The 16,894-nt window shown below is 43.9% G+C and overlaps 1 protein-coding gene across 1 annotated transcript in view; it reads right to left on the reverse strand.

The window, feature by feature from the left end:
• The window catches only part of LOC124594836, a 198,879-nt gene that overhangs the window by 109,997 nt on the left and 71,988 nt on the right, over window positions 1-16,894 (reverse strand). The window lies entirely within an intron of this gene.

Here is a 16,894-nt window from a genome sequence, read left to right on the forward strand (position 1 = left end):
CTTTAACCAAACACAAGAATTCACTGTTCTTTTACAAAGCGAAATAACAACATATCTTCTGCAAAGTGCAACAAAGACTGCTCTGTGCGCATTTACGCCAAAACGATTACAAGTAAGTCAAAGATTATGACAGTCTCACAGAAATGAATACACACAAGAACCATATCACTGTAATATATCGATACATCGGAGTACCTATACATTAATAAAACCATATGTGAATATTGTCACAAAAATATGTCTGTTACTTCGCAGAAAAGTAGTTCGATATTACTGGTATCGAGAACTGGGGCTGGAGTGCCGTAATGGTCACGTAAATAATGAACGACTTCGACGAAATCTACGTGGGAATCCATTCAAGATAAATGCCAAATTAATGACTTTTTTTTACAGTGACCTCATTATTTCGATTCTGACTATACCATCCACAGTCAATAGCTTTGTTGTTGCCCGATAAAGTCAACATTTGCTGCCTGAGCAACTTTATTAATCTGATTTCTAATCTACTTTGCAAGTGGTGGTATTGTTAGAGTTACTACAGCCCTGTCTAAGTCCTTTCGATATTTAGAATTGTTATCCTTCCAAGTGTACAAATTTTTATGGCTAGCAGCGTATATCTTTTGGACTCTGCGAAACTCCCCTTAGTGTGTGGATGGTTTTGGGGTGTCAGTGCCCATTTGTAATGCCGGAAATGCATATCCTCCTATTTCCATCTATTGTACTATAAATTTTTTTCCTTATTTTGTTACCTGAAGATATGCCATTTCTGTGTCTTTATATATTGTAATTGTTTTACTAGTTGTGTATAATATATGTTTATGCATTTATGTCAATGTATAATTGATTTGTTTAGTAAATGTTATTTGTATTTTTACGCTGAGCCTGGCCTAGGGAAAACTATGTTATCGAACGATTACATCGATAGGTCGTGTGGAGAACCAAAGTGTTTAGGATCTTTGTTAGTGTTAACTCTGCCGCGTTGAGCGCGGGCAGAGCAGAGTCTGGGTGGAGTAGGGCGGTGGAGCAGGTGTGTTGCGTGACGCTCCCGCGAGTTGCCGCGCTTTCGGGGTTTGGCAGCATGTAATTGCGCTCGACTTGCTATGATAGTTTCTGACACGGTGTAGCGGACGGGAAGCATTAGCTGGCGCACATCAAGAGCCCGTTTCGCCTGGTGACCGTGTCGAGAAGAAGGCGCTCCAACATCCAGCTTCTGCAACAGCGACGGCCGACAGTGAGTGACTGTCGCCACCTCCTCGACCGACGACTTCAAACCTTCAATCAACCAACAAGGAAGACTGGAAGCACGTAAAGTTTTAGAACTGTATGGCAGACCTCAGCTTTTCAAATTGTTCCATCTGCATAACTAACATTACAGCAACTTAGCATGAACATTTGTTGCTGAGTGTCCAAATTGCATTACCAAACAGGGTCCATTCCTTTTCTAGAATGAACCCGAGTGTCGTTGAAATTCAAACGCCAGCATTAAAGTAATATCATTTCATTTCGCTGTCTTAATTTCAAAGTTCAGTTAAAGTATTCATAGCTGGCTACAATATTTAAATTAAACTAGCACAAACTAAGAGTGGGAGTTTTGTTACCATATTTTAGCTTACCTGTGACTGCAGCTCAGCTTGGTACATACTAAATTTTACTATTGTTAATTGTTCAGAATCATTTAATTCAAGTTCAAAGTTAAATCTCTTATTTCTAAATTGCGTAGATTCAAGTAGCTTCTGAAGTGATTGTTGAGGTAGCCCAAGACTAACCTTATTTTCTAGAATGAAATTTTCACTCTAGAGTGGAGTGTGCGCTGATATGAAACTTCCTGGCAGATTAAAACTGTGTGCCGGACCGAGACTCGAACTCGGGACCTTTACCTTTCGCGGGCAAGCGCTCTACCGACTGAGCTACTCAAGCACGACTCACGCCCCGCGAAAGGCAAAGGTCCCGAGTTCGAGTCTCGGTCCGGCACACAGTTTTAATCTGCCAGGAAGTTTCATATCAGCGCACACTCCGCTGTAGAGTGAAAATTTCATTCTAGAAACATCCCCCAGGCTGTGGCTAAGCCATGTCTGCGCAATATCCTTTCTTCCAGGAGTGCTAGTTCTGCAAGGTTCGCAGGAGAGCTTCTGTGATATTTGGAAGGTAGGAGACGAGGTACTGGCGGAATTAAAGCTGTGAGGACGGGGCGTGAGTCGTGCTTGGGTAACCTTATTTTACTGAGTTTCGTAGTGCTTCAAAAACAAAGCGCACTATTAATTTCAGTCACTAAACTAACTTTCAATTTTCTGGTTTTACCAATTCTTTTGCTAAATTAAGTCAGAGTGTAGCGAAATTTATTACTTCTGACAAACATTCAGTTTTCACACACCAAGTGTCAACCTTCAGTTGCCACGCTTTTAGTGCTAATTATATGTGCAATAACCTTTCTTTTTCAGTTATTATAGTAGTTGTCCATAGGACTGGCGACTGTAATTTTCTCCAAATCTCAAATATCTGATTAACGCCAGTTAATTGTTAACGTAACGACCGCACATTTACTTTCTTCATTAATTTTACCCTTTTCTCAAAATTAATTTCCACCGATTTCACTTGCATTTTTCCTTTCATTTAGGTGTAACCCTTTCCTCCCTTTTTACCGGCAAATTAACTTCGGTACGATTGCTTTTCCCAAATTTCCATTAGGTGCACGCGGTTTAATTTTTCACTGTCATTAAGGTCGATAAGTGAGGGGGAGGTTACAAATGGCCGGTACCCGGCGCTACGCTGGCCTCGGAATGAGCGGTCGGAGGCACCGGGTGGACGGCGGGCAGCGGCCCGGGGCAGGACGGCCGCAGAGCGGGCTCCGCCGCGTGGCCATGTAGGGAGCCGGGCCGGGTCGAGCCGGCAGCCTCTGTCCACCAGACCAGCCAGCCAGCCAGCTCTGCTCTCCTCTGGCCGGGTCAAGGCGCGCAGCCACCTTTCCCGGGACACACGCCGTTGCGTCCGTACTTTCGTCACGCAGCCCACAATTTGCCCACATCTGCAACGCAGCCAGCGTACGCCAGCAAGAACGCGTGTCTGTCCATAAATTCATTCGATATCTCATCAAAGCTATCTGGAAACTCCTTTGTAATGTGGAATTGGCCACTAGATGTGACGAGCGGCGGACGCGCCGCTGCACACTGAGGTGATTAAGTCGTGGGACAGCGATATGCACAGTACAGATAGCGGCAGTATAGCGCAGGCAACGGCCTTGCCGCAGTGGATACTAGAGATCGGTAGTTCGCGAACGAATGGGTGCAAAGGAACGGTTCACCAAGATGAACGAAAGGGCCGAGGAACGAATTCCAAGGAACAATCGGTTCATAGTTCACTTCGGTCGCGGCGGTCTACTTATAGTTTCCGGGAACGAGGAACGATCGGTTCATAATTCACTTCGGTTGCGGCGGTCTACTTATAGTTCCCGGGAACGACGAACGATCGCTTCATAGTTCACTAGTTCACTTCGGTCGCGGCGGTCACTTCGCCAGTTCTCGTTCCAGCCTTGGTCCCGTGCTCGTCTCACTCTCGGTCTCCCTCGGCCGCACTCGTTGTTCTTCGCATGACCACCTGTCTCAGTTCCACTGCCGACTGCTCCTAGTTAGTCCAGTATCCAGTTGTTCGTTACGTTCACTGCGCTCGCCTATTTTACATGTTTTTGAAACTGTTCTTGCACTTGGGTCTGGCTATTCAGCGTCCACGATTGGTAATCAAAACGTGTTTTATAGTTACGTAAGTTACATAAAACTTGAGTTGTATGTAATAGGTACGTCTTTTCAGGTAACAAAAGGGCATATCAGCTCACTTCATTATATCGATGAACAGCATGGGACATACTTATAACAAGGCAAGTTTTTTTTGTTATTCGTATATTTTTTGGTTTCATCGACTTGATTTAGCAGCTAACTTTCAATAATTTGATTAATTTTTAGTGTAAGAAAATTCATATAAAACGATTTTCGTGTATCTTTCATATACAAAACATTACATTTAGTGAGGCTCTAATTATTTTTAAGTTTGGTTGTTTCCAATTTGCATTACCTGCTAGTTTGGTTCCCTTGAAAAAAAAAAGTGGGTTGTGGGTCATTGTGGCTCAGTAGGAAAAGCGGTGCCTCTCCATTTGAAAAGACATAGATTGCCATAAAATCATATTTACTTATTATCTCAAAAACATTTGCTCAGAAGGAGCTTTCAAACCAAAAACTTTATTACTGCGAACTTAATTATTATTATTATTGCTGCATTAACCTTAATAATACAACATAAAAACCTAATTTTTACTAAGCGTGTGATGCAAGTATGAGAAAACCACATTTTATTTTATGCTTCCATAAAGTCTCTACTTCGCCTACGAACTCAAGAGACAACGTAGCATAGCTATGCAGTGGAAGTCGAAACGAAGAATTTTATACAAGACACTTGTGGTCTATTAAGTTGGGAAACAGCCACCAACAGGTTTACAAAACTACATGAGCCATAGCCCACGCGCGTCGCGTGAGATTTTCATGTTCTCTTCTGCAGCTCTCTACACATCGTCATCGATTGTTTCGCAATTGTTGCTTGCATTAGCTTGTTATTTCTTCACTGCCTAATTATTACATATCTGTCTGTTTGCTGTATCTGCTCGTAAGGGGCAACACATCGTCCGTAATTGGCGAGCAGACTGTATTCGGGGCCGGTTTTCCGTGCGCCACCCTATATTATTTCCCTGCGATCAGCCAAGCGAGGCTACGGTTGGCTAAACGACAGGTTCTGCAAAATCACATAAATTACTTCTAAAAGTGTGTAAGAATTCTGTAATGAATAAAAACTCTGTACTCCAGGGGGGAGGCAAGTGCCCCCTCTTGGTGCCCTCCATCCTTCAGTCACCTACACTACTAGTTTTCAGTTTTTCATAAGAACCGTATACCAATGACAGATGAACGGTGAACGAGTAAAAATGAACGGTTCCCAAAACAGAACGATCGGCAGTGAACTAGTTCCCAAGGATGAACGTGTTTGCCCATCTCTAGTGGATACACCGGTTCCCGTGAGATCACCGAAGTTAAGCGCTGTCGGGCGTGGTCGGCACTTGGATGGGTGACCGCCCAGGCCGCCATGCGCTGTTGCCGTCTTTCGGGGTGCACTCAGCCTCGTGATGCCAATTGAGGAGCTACTCGACCGAAACAGTAGCGGCTTCGGTCAAGAATACCATCACAACGACCAGGAGAGCGGTGTGCTGACCCCACACCCCTCCTATCCGCATCCTCCACTGAGGATGACACGGCGGTCGGATGGTCCCGGTAGGCCATTCGTGGCCTGAAATCGGAGACAGCATAGCGTACACAAGGTATAAAAGGGCAGTGAACTGGCAGAGCTATCATTTGTACTCAAGCGATTCACATCAAAAAGTTTTCGACGTGATTATGGCCGCACGGCGGCAATTAACAGACTTTGAGCACGGAATGGTAGTGTGAGCTAGACGCATGGGACATTCCATTTCGCAAATCGTTAGTGAATTCGATGTTCCAAGATCTACAATGTCACGAGTGGGCCAAGAATACCAAATTTCAGGCGTACCTCCCGCCACGAAAACTGCACTGGCCGACGGCCTTCACTTAACGACCGGCAGCAGCGGCGTTTGCGTAGAGCTGTCAGTGCTAATAGACAAGCACACTGCGTGAAATAGCCGCATAAATCAATGTTGGACGTTCGAGGATCGTATCCGTTAGGACATTGCGGCGAAATTTGGCGTTAATGGGTTATGGCAAGCCGGCCGCTGTGGCCGAGCGGTTCTAGGCACTTCAGTCGGGTACCGCACGAACGCTACGGTCGCAGGTTCGAATCCTGCCTCGGGCATGGATGTGTGTGATGTCCTTAGGTTAGTTAGGTTTAAGTAGTTTTAAGCTGATGACCTCAGAAGTTAAGTCCCATAGTGCTCAAAGCCATTTGAACCATTTTTGGTTATGGCGACAGACGATGAACGCGAGTACTTTTGCTAATGGCGCATATCGCCTGCACCGCCTCTCCTGATCTAGTGACAGTATCGGCTGCAGCCTAGTTGACTCAAAAACCGTGGCCTGGTCTGAGGAGTCCCGAGTTCAGTTGGTAAGAGCTCATCGTAGTCTCCGAGTACAGTGCAGACCCTACGAACTAATGGTCCCAAGTTGTCAACAAGGCACTGTGCAAACTGGTGGTGGGTCCATAAAGGTGTGTGCTGTGTTTACACGGAATAGACTGTGTTATCTGATCTGTTCGCCTACTTAGAGACCATTTGCAACCATTCATGGGCTTCATGTTCCCAAACAACGATGGAATTCTTATGGACGACGATGCGCCATGTCAGCGGGACATAATTTTTGGCCACCTAGATTGCCCGACATGAATCCCTTCGAACATTTATGGAACATAATCGAGACTTCAGTTCGTGCACAAAATCCTGCACCGGAGAGACTTTCGCCATCATGGACGTCTGTAGCAGCAGCATGGCTCAATGTCTCTGCAGGGAACTTCCGATGACTTGTTGAGTACACGCCACGTCCAGTTGCTGCACTACGCCGGTCAGAAGCAGGTCCGACACGATATCAGGACTTATCCGGTGACTTTTCTCACCTCAGTGTAAAAGGACACGGGATGTAGTGTGTTGTCAGTAGAGAAACAGTAACAGCAAAATGGTCCCCAAAGCTCAGTGGCTTAGATCTTGGACTACTCATTGGATGACATCTTAGTAGAAAATCCTTAAGGGATATTTCAATTCACCTGAGGCTGTTCAAGACAGTTGTTGGTGATGTGATTGCGAAGTGGAAACACCAAGGGACAACCACAGTTGAAACAAGAGCAGGCAGACCTCATATACTGACGGAGAGGGACCTTTCAGTATTGCGGAAAGCGATTGTAAAAAATCACGTGTAACCCGGCCACCTAGCATAATGACCGTGCGTAGGGACTTAAAAACAAGAGGGTACAACGGTCGAGCATCTCCTCATAAGCCACGCATTTCTGTGGTCAGTGCTAAGGAACTTTTGAGGCGGTGTAAAGAGAGACGCCATTGGATACTGGGTAACGAATTGGTAGTGTCTGTGATCAGTCATGTTATAACCTCAGGCAATCCGATAAAACGATTTGGGTTTGGCGAACGCTTGAGAACGTAACCTGCCAACATGTGTAGGCCTAACAATGAAGTACGTAGGTGGTGCTGTTACGGTATGAGGGAGTTTTTCGTGTTTACCGTGTGATCCCCTCATTGCGCTCAAGAAAACTCTTAAGTGCGGAATTATGTGAATACATTTTACAGCATTGTGTACTGCTTACCGTAGAGGAATAGTTCTGATACACTGATTGTATCAGCATGACAGTGCAGCCTGTTACAGAACAGCATATGTGAGGCAAAGGGTTTTGGACAATAACGTTCTTCAAATAGACTGGTCCACCCACAGTTCCGACTTAAACCCAGATGACATGCGTTACAATGTCGACTTTGCTACGTACCCTAGCATCCATCATCACTACCTTCTCTTCCTTAAAGAGTTTATTAACGATTCTGTCACCAGTTTCAGTATTTATATCAGGCCGCAATCCACACACGCCTCTTAACAAGTCACAGGTTGACCTGGTAAGAGACATGTGTGGATTATGGCATTGATTCTGCAAACATTTATAAAGCATGTGTTGCCACGTTTTATGTTTATCATTAAGATCAAGCACTGTCTGTGCAGTCTCAGTAGAACAGGCTTGAAAATGAATCTCTAAGATCCAAAACTAGTCGCCTGATGTAAATAATTCAAGTGGTGACAGAACTGTTAATAAACGCTTTCAGGTACTTAAAAAAAGTTGCTGGTTTCCTATCAACAAAATGTTGACCTTCTCTGGTTTCAGCTTTTCAGGAAAAATGGGCTGATCCCTCCACAGACATTCAGACATGATAATGAAAGTGCCTCCTGCAGAGTTCAAGTCCTGATAAACGTGAAGAGTGGGCACACCCCATATTAATATCCACTGACTCGTGTCTGGATATTTTCTAGGGGATACTGTATGTTTATACCCATCTTTATTCGCTTTCCCACCTCGTCAGCAAAGAACGTGTCTGCAAAGCAATTTACGAGGTGTTAACCAAAATTTCCTGCAACGAGATTCTTTCATGCATATAGTTGTAGGCTCCTTAGATATACTTCCTCAGCATGTGTAGCAAGTAGTGCTGAGCTGAATGATGATGTACACCTTTAGTTTTGTTTTGTTACCATTAGCTTTCGGCTCTCCCATATCTGATCCAAAAGCAGAATGTGTCTGTTTAGGAGTTTGTTTCGAACATGTCAACATTTTTTGCAGGAGCACATGTAAAATTAAAGGAAGATTTTCATACCAACATCTTAGGCTGGACGATCTCCGTCGTCAAAGGGTTTTCTACAGCCCAACATCTAGCACTCAATTACGCTAGTATACTATTACTGTAACACTGAACAGAGCGTGTCCCACGCACCTATGTAAAAGAAAACAACGCACCCTTGGAGTAGTTTACTGGTACTGTATGATGTCGCCTAGATGCCTAGCCGGGTTAGAGCCATTACTGTTGGTAGACGTGCCAGCTCCGTGTACTAAATTTCGCACCATGTACACCCAAATCACCTACGTATTCCGAATACGCCGTGTACGCACCATAATTAAAACTACTCGTATGAACTGTCCTGGAAAACTTTTTAACTGTTGTGAGCACTGAGAGCAGTTTAGTAAAAATACCAACGAATATTGCATTTTTGATGGATAACACTTACTTCAAAAATTCATGGAGAAGAAGTAAAAACTTTGAGGTTCGCCGATGACATTGTAATTCTGTCAGAGACAGCAAAGGACTTGGAAGAGCAGTTGAACGGAATGGACAGTGTCTTGAAAGGAGGATATAAGATGAACATCAACAAAAGCAAAACGAGGATAATGGACTGTAGTCAAATTAAATCGGGTGATGCTGAGGAAATTAGATTAGGAAATGAGACACTTAAAGTAATAAAGGAATTTTGCTATTTACGGAGTAAAATAACTGATGATGGTCGAAGTAGAGAGGATATAAAATGTAGACTGGCAATGGCAAGGAAAGCGTTTCTGAAGAAGAGAAATTTGTTAACATCGAGTATAGATTTAAGTGTCAGGAAGTCGTTTCTGAAAGTATTTGTATGGAGTGTAGCCATGTATGGAAGTGAAACATGGACAATAAATATTTTGGACAAGAAGAGAATAGAAGCTTTCGGAATGTGGTGCTACAGAAGAATGCTAAAGATTAGATGGGTAGATCACATAACTAATGAGGAAGTATTGAATAGAATTGGGGAGAAGAGAAGTTTGTGGCACAACTTGACTAGAAGAAGGGATCGGTTGGTAGGACATGTTTTGAGGCATCAAGGGATCACAAATTTAGCATTGGAGGGCAGCGTGGAGGGTAAAAATCGTAGAGGGAGACCAAGAGATGAATACACTAAGCAGATTCAGAAGGATGTAGGTTGCAGTAGGTACTGGGAGATGAAGAAGCTTGCACAGGATAGAGTAGCATGGAGAGCTGCATCAAACCAGTCTCAGGACTGAAGACCACAACAACAACAACAACACTTACTTGAAAGTGCGGTACAGTAATGCAACGAATTGTGATATTAGCCATAAACGTTAGGTGGTACGAGAACTGGAGCTATAACTGTATCGCTCTGGAATGAGATTTTGTAGACTTACACTGCCATCAATAGGTAAACAGAACATTAATTGCTCCTGGATTCTATTTATCTTCTCGCTGCTAGCAATTGCGATAACTGGAAAGCCTCGACACACACTCACACACACACACACACACACACACACACACACACACACACACACACACAAACTTCCAAACGAACCCCGTAAACAGCGTGGCTGCCTTTATTTTTTTTTTATGTGTAGTAAATTTTGCGTTCACCAAAAGGTTGATATACAATTTTCTTAGGACATACTTGCCATAAATGCATGCTACAGAAAAAATCTCTGTAAAACATAGATATTTTTCAGATGTGAAGTACCACAATTTTATTCGTAACTTCCCAATCTTGCGGTTACATCAGAAGGCCATCGTCTAAAATGTCACCGGATGGCAGAGAATGCGGTCACTGCCTACACTAACGGTGACGCTTCTCGGGCACGCCGGGTGTGACAGAATTTTCAGTGAAAGCTAAACACAGCGGCAGTGACGCCTCGGGAGAAGCGACGTCACCGCAGAAGTGACGTTGCGGAAGTGATGAAACCTACTCTCGCGCCGCATCTCGCTTCGCTGTCAACCTTACGTGGCGCTCACTTTATTAGGTGGCGGCACAGTTGCGTAGGTAACCATGCGTTAATGTTCAAGGAAATCTGTCTTTACCGCCTTCAGCCGCAGTATGGACTTTTATTTTCCCTACCGAACATGTTTCGGACGTACGCAGATTTTTAGTGCTCCTCGTATATACGACGAATGCCAATGTCAAACGTTTTTAAGTGTCATTTTTCTCAAAATGCATTTTCAGTGCAGTTGTGTTCTCGGTATTCGGCTGCACTTCATTAGAGTTGTTGCAACTGCCAAAATCACAGAGAAAATTTTTCAAACATTCATTAATTACTAGATACTCATGATCTTTGTGTCAAGCATTGCTTCCCTCCGGAGTTCCAAGTCCAACGCGTTAAAGTTTTCGTTCCGCAAGGTTTACAGATGATTGTTGAGTTAGTAAAAGTTACGAGTCCATTCCATGTAATTCCAATGCATACAACTGACTTCTTTGATATTAAAAATGTTGCTGAAATATTGTTATCAATGCACGCGTCTAAGATCCCCAAAGACAGTATGATCAAAATGTCTCATACTCATTTATCTCGAAGAGCCATTAAAAAATCTTACTCTGAAACAGAAGAATGGAAAAATGTCAATGTATTCAAACGCGAAAAGAACAGCCATGTTTGCCAGTTGCGAAAGAAAAGACTTATTGACGATTTTGCCATTTCGCCGTCAACAGCACAGGGAGTTTTACAGTAAAGTTTGCAAGTCTGATCCGAAGAACGCTGTTGTGTAACAAAAAGAAATCAGTACTAAGAGGCTTTTTTCCTCGAATTTAATTTCGTTCTTCTCCTGTAAATGATGTGGGAAATGGTTTTTGTTGCTACATTTTTAGTACGAGGGTCATGCACACTATTTTTTTAAAATCCAGCTTTTATTCTAAATGTCTGAAAGTTTTACAGTGCGTAGATACATTCTTTAGGAACAATATTTTCATTTCTCCACATCATTTCCATCCCTCTCAACTGCCTTATTTCATCTTGGAACCAGCGCCTGTATACCCGCACGGTAAAATTCTGGACCAACCTGTTGGAGCCATTGTTTGGCAGCGTGCACAACGAAGTCATCATCTTCAAACCTTGTTCCACGAAGAGAGTCTTTCAGTTTCCCAAAGAGATGATAGTCACATGGAGCCAGGTCAGGACTGTAAGGCTGGTGTTTCAGTGTTGTCCATCCGAGTTTTGTGATCGCTTCCATGGTTTTTTGAGTGACATGTGGCGGTGCATTGTCGTGCAACAGCAAAACATCCTGCTTTTGCCGATGTTGTCGAACACGACTCAGTCGGGCTTGAAGTTTCTACAGTGTCGTCACATATGCATCAGAATTTATGGTGGTTCCACTTGGCATGATGTCCACAAGCAAGAGTCTTTCAGAATCGAAAACCACCGTAGCCATAACTTTTCCAGCAGAAGGTGTGGTTTTGAATTTTTTTCCTTGGGTGAATTTGCATGATGCCACTCCATTGATTGCCTCTTCGTCTCTGGTGAAAAATTATGGAGCCATGTTTCATCATCTGTCACAATTCTTCCAAGAAATTCATCTCCACCATTCTCGTACTGTTCCAAAAGTTCGCGGCATACCGTTTTTCTTGTTTCTTTGTGAGCCACTGTCAACATCCTGGGAACCCACCTGTCTCAAACCTTTTTTAACGCCAACACTTTCAGTATTCTGCAAACACTTCCTTCCCCTATCCCAACGTAGCGTGAGAATTCGTTCACTGTGATGCGTCTGTCAGCAGCCGCCAATTCAACTCTCTGCACATTGTCTGGAGTGCGTGCAGTACGAGGCCTGCCGCTGCGAGGACAATCCTCAATATTGCAGTGCCCACTTTCATCACGTAACCTGCTTGCCCACCGACTAACTGTACTGCCATCGACAGCAGCATCTCCATACACCTTTTTCAACCTCTTGTGAATGTTTCCCACTGTCTCGTTTTAACAGCACAGGAATTCTATGACAGCACGTTGCTTCTGATGAACGTCAAGTGTAGCAGCCATCTTGAAGACATGCTGTGACGGCGCCATTCACGGGAACGGGTTGAACTAAGTTTGAAGCAAGCGGGAGGGATGTATCTACACACTGTAAAACTTTCACACATGCAGAATGAAAACTGTATTTTTACAAAAATAGTGTGCATTTCTTTTGGAGTGACGCTCGTACTTGAAAATTAATGCTGTATTTCCATACTTACATCATCACTAATAAATCGTTATGCCTAAGTATTGTGGCACTTGGAACGAAAGCTTTCTTATTGGCGCTTAAGACTAGTCAGTTTCCTTGTAAGACGCTTAGAATGTTCTTAATAAATAATTTACTTTCTAACTCATTATCTTCTGCAGCGATGGGGTGAGCAGCATAATTCTGTGGTATCAGAACACCTTCTCAACATTTTGGATACAAATAAGTCATGTACAAAAGGAATGCATTGGTTTCGGTTCTCCTGACACATATGAGACTTGGCGCATACAAAGTTTGGCGTTTCTGCCATTTGCATGCTACTGTCGTAGCATCTACGGAGAGTGGATGAAGGACGGTCAATACGCGAAGAGAGGGGGTTGAACCTCCACGCCTTGTCACAGTGAGTTGATGTCGGAGGCTGGGGTAGGATAGGCGGCGGTCTATAGTGGATCTAACGACAGAGTAGTGTTGTGCAGACATTGGAGTATCGGAGCACAACGTTCAACGCATATTGCTCAAGACGGAGATCCGCTCCAGATGAGCCCCACGTGTTTCTGTTTTGAGCCAACGTCACAGTCAATTACGATTGCAGTGGGCAGTGGATCAAACGAGATTTTTCCGTGGATCAATGGAAACGTGTCGCCTGATCAAATGAATCACATTTCTAGTTACATCAGGTCGATAATCGTATCCGGAGACGCCGAAACCCAGATGACCAGCTGCTTGTAACATGCATCACGTCACGGACATAGGCCGGTGCGAGCAGTAGTATGCTGTGTTGGACTGTGGTCTCCATGAAAATTGTGGACGGCCATCTGCATCCCCGCGAGCTTGATGTCTTCCCTGAGGGCGGTGGCAACTTTCAGCAGGGTAACTGTCCTTCTCGCAAGGGTAAAATCGTGCTACAATAGTTAGGGGAGCATGATACTGGACCCCCGTTGATTTCTTGGTCACCAAATTCGCCTGATCTGAACCCGCTGGAAAACATGAAGGACGCTATTGGGTGCCAGATTCTTCCCCACTAATCACCGCCCCTTGATTTACGGACATTGCGTGACCTAAGGGCAGACATGTGTTGTCACATACTTCCGGAAACCCACTAGGGACTTGTCGATGTGTGTCAAGCAGTATCTCTTCGGCATTACAGTCCAAATTGTGCAACAACATGCTATTAAGCAGGTGATCATAAAGTTTTGCTTCATCGGTGCATGAGATGATGAAACTCAGCTAATGCAGACGCCACACTTTTATTTTCTGTCCACGACGACTGTTGAAAATGGGCGTATGTCCGAACCTTGTTCAGTACACAAAATAAGAGTATTAGCATACAGGGTGATTCAAAAAGAAAGAACAGATTTCAGTTGTTTATGATAGACAAACTATGAACGCTGGAACACATTGCACATGGCTCTGGAAGTTTTATCTTCGCGCACGCACTGTACCACACACTCAACGTGAGCGCCTTGCGTTGCTCGAGAAACATCGAAACTGTAGCCCGTTTCACTCCACGCACAGACCAACAGGTCCCTGTTTACTGCACCGACAGCTTCAATAGTTCGATTTCTCAGCTCTTGAAGAGTAGCTGTCATAGACATCACAAAGACTCTGTCTTCTATGTACCCCTCCACCCCACCGCAATAAAAAAATCTCAAGTTGTGACCTGGGAGACCAAGAACAATGAACAAGATCTTGTTGCCACTTCTTCGAATCCAGAGTTGTGGGGTGTTATTGTTAAGATAACGCCGCACCTCAAAGTGAAAATGACTCGGGGCGTCGTCGTGCATAAAGATGAAATCATTGGAATCTTCGTGAAGTTGAGGAAACAACCAATTTTGTAGCAAATCCGGGTATGACAGTCCTGTCAGTTTCCTCCGCAATAGGAAAGGCTCATAAACTTTGTGAACAGAAATGGCGCAAAATACATTGAGTTCCAGTGTGCTTCTTCCATGTTCGACGAGGACGCCAGGACTTTGTGACCCCCAAATTCTTAAATTATAGCGGTTTACTTTACCCGATAGATGAAACGTCGATCGTCCGAAAAGATGAGTCGTTAGGAAAAAGTGTCGTATTCCTTATGCTGGAGATTTAATATGCAAAATTCGTGCCTTCTGTTATGGTCAGCAGGACGCAATTGCTGTAGTAACTGCAACTTGTAAGGCTTCATATACAGGTGTTGCTTCATATGCAGGTTTCGATTTAGAACACGCCACATAATTATTTAACGAAGTTGAAGTTCCTGGCCTGCTCGTCTTGTCGGATTCCGAGGCCTCCGTGTGAACGCATCTCGGATACGCTCGACATTTTCATCAGAAGTGCGTGGCAGACCAGTGATCTTTCCTTTCCGTATGCAACCAACTTCCAAGAATTTTGTGCGCCAGTCATAAATCTGCTTATGCAGAGGCAGCTGAATCGACAGTGGAAAGCACTTTGTTCTTTAACAACAGACTGACTTCGCTCAAATTCCAGCAAACTAAACGATTTCTCTAGTGATGTAGTCGCAAGTTGCTAGAACAAACAAGAGCGCAGCTGTGTAAGAACTTTGAATCTTCCTCTAGCCAGTGAAATCGCAATGTGTTTCTATCCTTTATAGTTTTTCTGTAGCAAACAACTGAAATGTGGTCTTTCTTTTTGAATCACCCTGTATAATGTAAGTGAAGGTGTTGAAGACGGTGACTTTAGAAAAAGCGCTTTTGCATGCGATACACGGACCGTACAAGACATTTAAACTATAGCATGACACTATGACTGGCATTTGAACCTATACATGTTGTACCAAAACAACTCCGGTAACACTTAGAATTTTCTGAAGGACGGAAAACTTGTTGGCTTTGAAGATGGAACTCGTGTCCGGAAGTACGTGGCCTGGGCGATTTGGAAAGCATAAGTTGAAAATTGTGATGTCTTTGTTAGGATTTGATGTGGTGCCGCTATGGTTTAGCCGCGCCGGGTAGCTGACCGCTTTTAGGCGCCTTGTCACGATCCGTGCGGTTTCTCCCCGTCGGAGGTTCGAATCCTCCCTCAGGCATGGGTGTGTGTGTTGTCCATAGGGTAACTTAGTTTAAGTTAGATTAAGTAGAGTGCATGCTTAGGGACGGATGACCTGAGCAGTTTGGTCCCATAAGACCTTGCCACAAATTTTCAAATTTCTGTGTTTTAAACAGGTGACATGTTTGGAATACGATGCAGCACCAGCTCCAACTGATGCAAACTGATGCAAATATGATCCGCCACTTGGACGATAAAAATACAAATCGATGGTTTTGTCTGTTTCAGAGCCATACGGTTATCAGATAAGAAACCTCGTCACTGTTTTCTGTAAGTTAATACGTCGAACATGCTGTGTACTGTTTCCATGGCACAGCCCGAATTCACGAAGCGATTGCTGTGCTTAACACGGAACAGCACTTATTAGGTCACGCACGTTGACCTTTGTAACCCCTATTGTACTCGCCGCTATCATGCTGGATGTCTTAAAGTTTGAATCTACAGGGTGATTCAAAAAGAATACCACAACTTTAAAAATGTGTATTTAATGACAGAAACATAATATAACCTTCTGTTATACATCATTACAAAGAGTATTTAAAAAGGTTTTTTTTCACTCAAAAACAAGTTCAGAGATGTTCAATATGGCCCCCTCCAGACACGCGAGCAATATCAACCCGATACTCCAACTCGTTCCACACTCTCTGTAGCATATCAGGCGTAACAGTTTGGATGGCTGCTGTTATTTCTCGTTTCAAATCATCAATGGTGGCTGGGAGAGGTGGCCGAAACACCATATCCTTAACATACCCCCATAAGAAAAAATCGCAGGGGGTAAGATCAGGGCTTCTTGGAGGCCAGTGATGACGTGCTCTGTCACGGGCTGCCTGGCGGCCGATCCATCGCCTCGGGTAGTTGACGTTCAGGTAGTTACGGGCAGATAAGTGCCAATGTGGTGACGCTCCATCCTGCTGAAATATGAATTGTTGTGCTTCTTGTTCGAGCTGAGGGAACAGCCAATTCTCTAACATCTCCAGATACTGTAGTCCAGTTACAGTAGCACCTTCGAAGAAAAAGGGACCAAAAACTTTATTGGCTGAAATGGCGAACAAATGTACAACTAAATGAAACTTTATAGCTCCCTTAATTCGCCGATAGATAGTGCTTAGCTCTGCCTTTTGTCGTTGCAGAGTTTTAAATTCCTAAAGTTGTGGTATTCTTTTTGAACCACCCTGTATTTTGTTCTGAGAGCTGACGTTAGCGTTTTCGACGAAATGTGAAATACGCGCTCATCCTCGCATCTGAACCATTATCAGACTTCAACTTCCAACAAAAGGCAAATCACACTTGGCGGTCAGTGGTCCTCTCTTTAAGCCTGGTCAGTGTATCATCCTATACAGCTTACCAAACGTT

The sequence above is a fragment of the Schistocerca americana genome, chromosome 2 (assembly GCF_021461395.2).
Source record: "Schistocerca americana isolate TAMUIC-IGC-003095 chromosome 2, iqSchAmer2.1, whole genome shotgun sequence".
NCBI lineage: Eukaryota > Metazoa > Arthropoda > Insecta > Orthoptera > Acrididae > Schistocerca > Schistocerca americana.